The 10,438-nt window shown below is 27.7% G+C and overlaps 1 long non-coding RNA gene across 2 annotated transcripts; it reads right to left on the minus strand.

Annotated features, from left to right (window-relative positions):
• Window positions 1-1,726: 1,726 nt before the first annotated feature.
• On the minus strand, window positions 1,727-10,082 carry LOC147808158 (uncharacterized). 2 transcript variants are annotated; one of them, XR_015434746.1, is made up of 4 exons: window positions 9,911-10,082; window positions 6,189-8,200; window positions 5,516-5,560; window positions 1,727-1,824 (listed from the first exon to the last, which is right to left on the minus strand). It is a non-coding gene; the product is annotated as an uncharacterized LOC147808158 (long non-coding RNA). The 2 variants fall into 2 exon arrangements; XR_015434745.1 differs by having other exon boundaries at window positions 9,500-10,082.
• Window positions 10,083-10,438: the final 356 nt, after the last annotated feature.

Consider the following 10,438-nt stretch of genomic DNA (forward strand, 5'->3'; position numbering starts at 1 on the left):
TCAAATTAGATTTCTAAATTGCTATGTCAATTTTAAATCTTACAAATATGAGTTATAAACAATTATTTTCAAGAATTTTTTAATTTAAAGATGGTTTTTAAAATTATGACGAAAGATTGGAAGAATCTATTTTTTGCTAACAAGATTTTTTTAGCAAGGAAATTTTGTTAAAATTTTTGATAGCTAACTATCCTTCAAATTCCATATCTTTGACTCGAAAAAATGCTAATTATGCAAAATTATATTTAAAAAAAATTAAGTTAAATAATTTAAACACTTCAAGAGACTCAAATTTATCCCAGCAAAAACAAATCTGTAGGTCCAGCTCCACAAAACTGCTGTTTGCCACCAGCTAAAGCGACGGGTCTGTGCCGGCAAAAGTCACTTTCAACTGTACTAAAGTGAATGGCTGGCCTTCTGTCGAGCCAACAATACCGGCCTATCGATGGCCGGTAGTACCTAACCCAGCAGTTACTGTCTAAAACGCGCTGGGTGAGTGATTGCCCGACATTTTCCAGTAGAGGGTAATCAATGAATCAATAATTGAGGGCCAGCAATTTATATACACCCAGCAGCATCCCTTTAGTTTATAGAGGTTTACGAGAGGTCATTGACCTAGTTACAGGAGTAATTAAAACCCACAAACCTAATTTTTATTTAATTCAATTAGCTAAATAAATATCTAGCTATCTAATACATTTCTGAATAAATTATTAATACAGTACAGAACCCGTTATCCGGAAATCAGAAAACCGGAAAACCAAAAAACCGGAACGAAATTCGATAAATTTTCCCACCATTATAAAAAAAAAAAAAATTTCCCTTATAAAATTTTAGGATTTTTCGTTCTTTTTTGAAAGATGTTTACCTTACCATCATTTTCGAAATAATCATTAGTGTATTGCTCCATCGTTTTTTCTTCTTTTTAAGATTATTTCCAAAAAAAAATTTTTTTTTTAGTTGGGTTTAACAATAAAAAACGGCTTTTTGTAGCGATTCAGAAAACCGGAAAAATCAGTTATCCGGAATAGCAATGGTCCCGATCGTTCCGGATAATCGGTTCCCTACTGTATATGAACTAAGAAAATATTTCTAGGTTAATTTTTTCATTTAAATTGTTTTTTGCAAAGAATATTTTTTACACAGTTTAACCCCTTAGTCCTAAAGATTTGCTGTGCACAATCTATGCTTCCACTTATCAATACATTTTTAAACTAGGTAAACATATGTAATAATCTTTTCTTTACAGTGATATTCTACTTAAAAGCAGAATAATAAAACTGCTGTCCAGAATTATGAAAATTCTGTATCTCACAAGTAATTTTTCAAGTTTTAACTTGAAGTCAATATATATGTCTATAATAGCTTGTAGTCAGTATATATATGTTTCAAAATAAAAGCTGTGTTCTTAATGAATCTAGTGATACTATTGTACCCTATACAAAAATAAATACAACCTACAGTCGATAATATTAAGAGGCTGTCCAGAGATGATCATTTAGTGCGATACTGATCATGAATTCATGTTATACTGATAATATATAGTCTTGCAGCAAATTTAACAAAAAAAAGGTGTATTGGACAAAAATGTACTAATGTAACCAGTCACGTAATGAATTGAATGTACCCTGAAATTAGTTAAATGAATAATCAACATTGTCTCTTGCAAACATTTTATTATACAAAGACATAAATACAAAGACATAACCTTAATCAATACAAATATTACACAAATTTCAATTTAATTTTAAAAATAATAAAAACAACAGAGAAATCATATCTTTGTCTACATAGAATCACTTGGAATAGCACAGAAGAGTTCTCCTGAAAGAGAGGATAATAAAATAAAAATTATGCAAATCGTATATTTTAAAAACATAAGTATTTTTGTGAAAATGAGCTTTTAAAACTAAAATTTCTATCGAAAAGTTTTTGCTTTTATCATTTCATTGATAAATTTTGACTCATCAAATTAGTCTTCAAATTAGTAACACCATGCAAAACATACACCTGTCTTATAATTTAGAAAGATTTTGAACATAAAATTCCCTTCTGAATGAAATTATTGAATATTGACTCACGAACCCATTAAGATTGACAACTAGTACATGAAAATCTAACTGTTAAATGAAAAGTTATTCAGGGTGTTTAATTTTGTGCTCACCTTTTCTCAGAAAATATTTAATTTTAAAAAACATGCAGTTTTTTCTTCATTAATTTTATGGTGCTCAATTTTATTGCATTTAATATTTAAAACAATTATGATATTCTAATGTAAATTATTGTTTCAAGGAAAGCTGTAGAAGAAAAATTACTTTTAAATATATATTACTTACATGCACGAATGTATCAATAGTATTTCTTTTTCGCTTTACTTTTATGATTAAATTTTTAATTGTATACCCTTGACAAAAAAAATTTCAAAATTTACAACATTTTTCATATTAAAATAGGCATCAAAACAATAATATGCATTGAATTGAAACCAGAATTGAAACCATATGAAAAAAGGTTGCTCAAAATTTGCTAGTTAAAAAGGCAGATAATTTTACAATTCTGTAATAACTTTATAAATCAATAAATTCTTAAATTACTTTAATGGTGATGCTTTGTGAAATTAATGTTTTCCTCATATAAAAAACACAAGAACTAGATAAGAATAACGACAGATTTGACCAATGTCACGATTTCCGTAATGTCTTTATATAACTGGTATAGATGTAAGACAAAAAATGAAAAGTTTACATAAATATTAATAACATTGTTTACATCTCTGATGAAATTTCTTTTCTTCAAATTTTTTTATTAATTTAGTTCCTTCTTTTAACAAAAATATTTGTTAAATACTCCATTACTATGCCTAGGAATAAAAAAGGGAAAGGTGCTTCCTAAAAAAAAAAGGGTACACCGAGTTTTTAAAGGGCTTTTAATTAACACCGTAAATAGTTAACAAAATGTGTACTATTATGTAACAGCTGAATTCGATTACCATCCTATACCTACTATTTTACATGTATATTTCAAAAAGTAGTTCTCACCCATTATCAAAATGAGAAAAATTTGTAGCTTACAAAGAAAAAAAAACATGCTAATAGAAAATCATTGTGCAATAGAAAAAAATATCGTTAAACTTGAAGGCTTTTTCCATAATTTAAACTATTAACTAATAAACGATTAATTAAAAATAAATATTGAAAGGTACATATTTTTAAAAAAAATATTCATTTCAAATTTTTTTAAAAAATCTTTTAATAAACTTATTGATACTAAAAAAATCTTTTAAAAATTTACCCAGTTGACTTGAGAATTAACAAAGTAAATATTTGTAATGGTATCTGAATCAAACTTATTAACACGAATAATTTTAAAAGTGTGTAATCATCATTTACACATTAAATTTTTTAAAAGGAATATTATCAGACAGTGTCGTCAAAGGGCAGTGAGGACGGTTGGCCCTTCTCGAGGAGGTACACTGCATTTTTATTTGATACAGAAAAATTAGTTGTCATTTTCTGTAGATTAGAATAGCAGGAGTTGCACATTAACCACTTTCAACATATACTTTTCGAATTCTAGCAAATAAACTCTGTAATAGGATACACACATTATGGGCCACAAATAAAAAGAAACAAAACTTATTTAAATCTAATGAATAATTCAGAGAAAAATTAGACTGAAAACATTTAAACCTGTTTGATTGCCCAAGGACAGGAGCGTTACAATGGGCGTTTCCTTATTATAGACTTTTTTCCCTTTTTTTTTTAAATTGCAGGCATTGGGGGGTTGTCCCATTGGCCACAGGAATGCCAGAACTACTACTTTCTTCTCGTTACCCAGTGGGCACCTGTGGTGAAGCAGGGTCGCCCACGTCACACAACCACAACCCGTTTATAGGGCGGAAAGTTAAAAAAGAATCTTTAAAAACTTCAACATTTCAATATGCAATTAAACTGGTTCTGATGTTTTTCATCTCGTTTAACTCATAAAATCGTAAGATTTCTATAATCTTTTTGCTTCTGTCGCACTTAAATGTTAGTTTAGAGATTCCTAATGTGTTTACATTTTAAACTTCTGTTTCAAGAAAACTTTTTTGTTTTTAAAAAGGTAGGTGTATATATTATTGCCAAATAAAAATATTTTGTACTATTGAAGAATAGATAAATAAGTGAAATGTAGGTGTTATTAACATTATTTCTTAGTTACCATAAATTAAATTTACTTACACATTTTATTAAGAATTTTTTAACTTTTACGGGGCATTTTATTTGCTTGGACTAAAAAATTGTTCTTATCGCAAAAATTTTTTCTACCAAATAATGTCTTAGAAGGCATTCAATATTGTACAGGTTAGTTTCAAGATGCTTCAAATCAGTACTTTGTCGTTACTTTTTTTTTTTCTCTTTAACCTACACATTTTTAAGCTATGTTAACAAGGTAGGTTTTTAAATATGATTGTGTTTTCACAATCAAAATCTTACTGTACTTAATAAAATTTTTAAAAAAATATTTTATATACATCAATAAAATTTATAAATATAACACTTTTTTTTCATTGAATAGGGAAGTGAACGATTAAAATGAAAATTAATAACCATTATTAAAATATAAAACTACATACAGTGACCAATCACTTCTGCGCCACCTCTTTTATGTGCCTTTTGCATATATACAAAGGTTTTCAAAGGCCCTTGATCATTATATAGGAAAATAATAATAATTATAATTCTTTATGCATCATTCAGAAAATAAATATTTCAATTCAGCACACAATTTTTTTTTAAAAGTCTAAAATTTTGATTTTATTTTTTGTTTAAATAGAAAAAAATAATCCCATTTTTTAGAAAAAGTTTTCAGTTTAAAGCAAATAAACAATCTTCGTTACAGATAAAAGGAAATAAGTTACTGGATCTAGTAATACAGTTCATTTTTCTTCCCTATGGGATTTTTTTCACCTTTATTGTTTCTAGGAAGACATTTTTTTATATGAATTTGAATAAGGTGTCTTATCTATCACACCACCCACATTGAAACCACCATATATACCACCCATATGCTTTCAAAATTTATCTAGCAGTGTCTTTCCCACCACCAATTAAAACGTTAGTTTTTGGTCAAGGAATGTAAAGCTATAGCGATTACTATTACTCAGTTTACGCGAAAACAGAGATGACAAAAACATTACTCGAAATCATTAAAAACAATTAGAAGGTTTAGCCGCTATTCACGACTATTTGTAGTTTTATTCAGCTATTGAAACTTTTCTATCTAGCTTTTCTTATTTGTATCAACTTACTGTTTTTAAAATCTTATGGACTTTTTCTCTTGGTCCCAAAGACTGAAGCATAATGAGAATTCACTGTATTTTATAAATGAATTCGCTTAATACATTAAAATGTCCCTAATCCTTCTTTAAAATCATAATTCAAATAATAATAATTAAAATAATACTTCTCAAAATAATAAATTATTTATGCACATCAAAGATTCTGCAGATGATAAAAGTAATAAAACTTACAGAAATTCATGGTGGACTGGCACAGGTTTACCAACATTTGAAGAGCTAAAAGGGAAAAAAAAGGGTCTTATTTTTATGTAAATATTAACTTGAGATATACAGTAAAAAGTTTTTTCAGTAAACTTTTAGCAGAAATTTAAAAAACATTATACAACGGACACCCAGAAAGATTAAGTAAAAATTAGAATAATATTTTTTAGAAATTTGAATGAGAAAAATAACTTGCAGGCTACGAAATTTTATTAACAGAATCGTCATCAATAAAACAACAAAATTTTCTAAGTTCGCCTCTAGGATCACAAAATATAAGGTCAGCGTTTAAAATCTTCCAAAGAGTTAATTAAAATTTATTTTTTTATTTCCACTTAAAGATTCTCCACAAAAAATTATTGTAAATTTAGCTTTCGCTGAATCTGAAGCTTTTCTTATGTGCATGAACTTACTGTTCTTAAAATCTTATACACTTTTTCTCTTGGTCCCAAAAACTGATGCATAAGGGAGAATTCACTGCACTTTATAAATAAATTTGCTTTATACATTAAAATGTCCCTAATTCTTCTTTAAAATCATAATTCAAGTAATAATAATTAAAATACTACTTCTCAAAGTACCTAATATTAAATTAATTATGTACATCCAAGATTCTGCATATGATAAAAGTTAAAAAACTTACTGAAATTCATGGTGGACTGGCACAGGTTGAAAAGCTAAAAGGAAAAAAAAGGTCATATTTTTATGTAAATATTACCTTGTATACAGTAAAAATATTTTACGGTAAACTCTTAGCAGAAATTTAACAAGTACAGTAGAGCCTCGATTAATCGAGCTTCGATTAACCGAGGTTTCTGTTAACCGAGGCAATAACGAAGTCTAAATTTTTTTTTCTCCTGTCCAAAATGAGCTTGGAAGAAATTATACACATATTAGTTCGTTGTCCGTGTTACAGGCACTTATTTCCCACAAAAGCACTCAACTTCCATGAAATATTACACCCTGAGAAGACAACACCCATGAATGCTTTGTTAACAGTGGTCATGTGACTTGTAAGTTTAATCATGTAAATTTTAAAAATATAATATTTCCTTCAGATTTGTGTTATTTTTGAAAATGCGTCTTTCGATATTTAACTAAGTATAGTTAAAAAAAATTCCATTTTACTTTTCAAAATTTACTGCTAGAGTTGATTTCCTTTTTAAGTCTTTTTAGCTGTGAAACATAAGTTCATATATGTTTATTTTTATCATTTAAAAAACGTCCTATTGTTTTTTACTTTAAAATTAGTTAAATTCGCTAGCACGGAAGGTTTTTATACATGGTTCCTATTAACCGAGATTTCCGATATCCGAGGTACTAGCGGTCCCAATTAGATCGGATAATCGAGGTCTTACTGTATTACCCAATGGACACCCAGAAAGATTAAATAAAAATTAAAATATTTTTTAGAAATTAGAATGAGAAAAATAACTTGTAGGCCAGGAAATTTAGAATGAGAAAAATAACTTTTCGACCAGGAAATTTTATTAACAGAATTGTCAACAATAAAAAAAAACACAAAATATAAGGTTAGCATTGAAAATCTTCCTAAGAGTTAATTGAAATTTATTTTTTTATTCCCACTAATAGATTCTCGGCAAAAAATTATTGTAAATTTAGCTTTTGCTGAATCTGAAGCTTTTCTTATTTGCATGAACTTACTGTTTTTTAAATCTTATACGCTTTTTCTCTTGGTCCCAAAGACTGGTGCATAAGTGAGAATTCACTGTACTTTATAAATGAATTCGCTTAATACATTAAAATGTCCCTAATCCTTCTTTAAAATCATAATTCAAATAATAATAATTAAAATATTACTTCTCAAAATAATATTAAATTATTTATGCACATCAAAGATTCTGCAGATGATGAAAAAAAAATAAGTTAATTGATAAATCATTTTAACTATTAATAAATTTAAAAATTTGTATCAGGGGAATTGGTTGGTAATAGTTGCTTTTCTCAATTTAATTTATGTAAAATAGAACAGTTTCACATAAAAGTCATTTTTGAAATTTAATTTATTTTGAAAAAAACTTTTCAAATTGATTATAATCAAATTTTTGTCGCTTCCATATGGTTCGCCCCCTAGTACAATAATTTAAAATATGTGCGTTTAAACCCTCACTTTGCTGTGGTCAGACTGACAGGCAAACAACAACTATTTTGCTCAAGCCAAAACAGATTATGAAAATAAAATAAGAAAATTATCAATAAAAAAAAGCGGCTAGATTTTTTCGTTAAGCCGTGTTTCAAACTACTCGGAAATTTACGTTTAAATTAGTGTTCAATGGAATCTAATATTAAAGCATATTGTGTCTAATAAACTATTATTAATAATTGTATTAGTCTAGCACTTCCATACAAAGCTCAATATAAGGATTTGATATTTAGTTTAAGAAAAAAAAAATTCCTTTAAGTGATAAGATGTAAGTTGTCAATGGAATAAGAGTTGAATTTGGAGCACTTCAGCTATTTGGAAAGTGAAGTTGATGAGAACAGAGACGCAGTACTTCACTCAGTTGGAAAATAGTAGAAATTTCAATTGCAAGTTACCATTGTTACAAACATGAAAGCGAGATAATTCAATAAATAATAAATACATTAAGTAATAAAACTTACAGAAATTCATGGAGGACTGGCACAGGTTTTCTAACATTTAAAGAGGTAAAAGAAAAAAAAAGGTCTTACTTTCATGTGAATATTAACTTGAGATATACAGTAAAAAAAATTTCGCTTAACTTTCAGCAAAAATTTAAAAAGCATTACACAACGGGCACTCAAAACGTTTGAATGAAAATTAGAATAATATTTTTCAGAAATTAGAATGAGAAAAATAACTCGTAGGTCAGGAAATTTTCTTAACAGAATTGTCAACAATAAAACAACAAAATTTTCTAAGTTCGGCTCTAGGATCACAAAATATAAGGTTAGCATTGAAAATCTTTCAAGGAGTTAATTGAAAAACTTTTATTTCCACTGAAAGATTCTCTGCAAAAAATTATTATAAATTTAGCTTTCAGTGATTTGGAAGCAGTTATAACTTGTTTTCTCAATAGAATACAAGTTAAATTTGAAGCACCTCGGCTACTTCGAAAGTGGTCAAACATCCTTTTAAGAAGTTGTACTTGTAAATAAAATGGTATTATATTCTGTCTATAGCGGTCAGGAAATGATTGTAATTTAAATTGTCAACAAGTACAGAGCTCCTGTAGATTTTAGTACTCTAACTAGTCGAAAAGTAGAAATTTTGATCGCATGTTACCAATACGAGTGCGAGTTCATTAAATTAATAATAAACACAGCAAGAAATAAGAAAACCTATAGAAATTCATGGAGAGCGCTAACAGGTTTTCTAACATTTTTAAAACTAATAGAAAAAGAGTTGTTTGTTATTTTTATTGAGTATGAATTTTGTTTTCATATTGTATTAACTTTTATATATTTTTGTAATCCCTATAAAAATCGGGCATTATTTTATATGAATATTAACTTGAAATTCACAATAAAAACATTATTCACTTAACTCTTAACAAAAATTATGAAGTAACTTAACATTGATTTCAAAATATAAAAGAATTTTGTAATATTTTTCTTTTGTATAAGTGGGGTTAGCCAATATACAATTAAGTATGAGCAACTGCGTGCTAAAAAACTTTCCATAATCTATATTTTTTTAGGTTGTTTAAGAATTCACAGCACGATTCTTCGCAATTATTTATATTAACATGTACAAATAAATTTTTCATCTTAATTTAAACTATTTAGTATAAATTATTAAACCTTTACCTATTTTTACACTTGAATTTAGCTCAAAAATTTCATTAAAATGAAATACATATAACAGAAACAATTTTTAATATTACTAACAGCAATTAGTTAACTAAAATCTAAATATTATTTAACATAAAGAAATAAGTTTTAATGAAAATTCTTGATTATTATACAAACCTATTTTCATAATATACTTAGATAAACCTGATTTATATCATATGCTACAACATATTATGAATTGCACTTAAAGAGTCATCATACAACAGAATTTATATTTGTTTTTGGCGTGCTACTGCTCGATTGTCGCTAAAAATTTGGCGGCGATCTTGGTGTTGATAAAACATTTGTCTGTACATTTTCATTGAATTAAATTTAATATTTTTTATTATTCTATCTTAGAAAGGTGTTAATTATGATGTATTAATTGAATAAAGATGATTGCCAATCTAAAACATAGCGCCAAAACAGCACTTCAAACGCGGTTCTTTGTAAACCGAAATCTGCACGTCGTAAACATATTTGAACAATAGTAAATCAAAAATGATTAAAATAATAACTTCAATGTAATAGAAAAAAATAAAACCTTACCTTTTTTGAAAATTATAAGAATCCAACGTGCTTCTTTTTCTAAACAATAAATTCACAGTTACAGTTACTCGCTCGACCGCTTCACTGGCGGCAGCAGACAACTTTAACTTGGTGGCCCATTGGGTAGATTCAGACTGACGGGATGCGGCTGTTTGTAATGTACAGGCCCAACACTTCCTACGATGTTGGCAAAAGTTCATAGGGTGGCCCAGCAATCAACCCAGCTGACAGTAATTTGCACCTTCACTTTTCAATCAGTACCGTCAGTAATTTCGAAGATGGCCAGAACTTATGTTTTTGCTGGGATGACACAGAAAAAAAACGCAAAATATTTATTTTATGTAAAGTAATGCATTAAAAACATACAATAATACAATAAGATTGTAAAATTCATCAGACTTTACTTCCAAAAATATTATTCCGTTATTAAATCTAAGAAAATGAGATTTCAACAATTCCATTTCAAAGAATTTTTAATTTAAAGGCAATCGTTAAAGTCTTGACCTAATATTAGTAGAGTCTACCATA

The sequence above is a fragment of the Parasteatoda tepidariorum genome, chromosome 6, assembly GCF_982258835.1.
Source record: "Parasteatoda tepidariorum strain Cologne lab strain chromosome 6, Ptep-v5.0, whole genome shotgun sequence".
Lineage (NCBI taxonomy): Eukaryota > Metazoa > Arthropoda > Arachnida > Araneae > Theridiidae > Parasteatoda > Parasteatoda tepidariorum.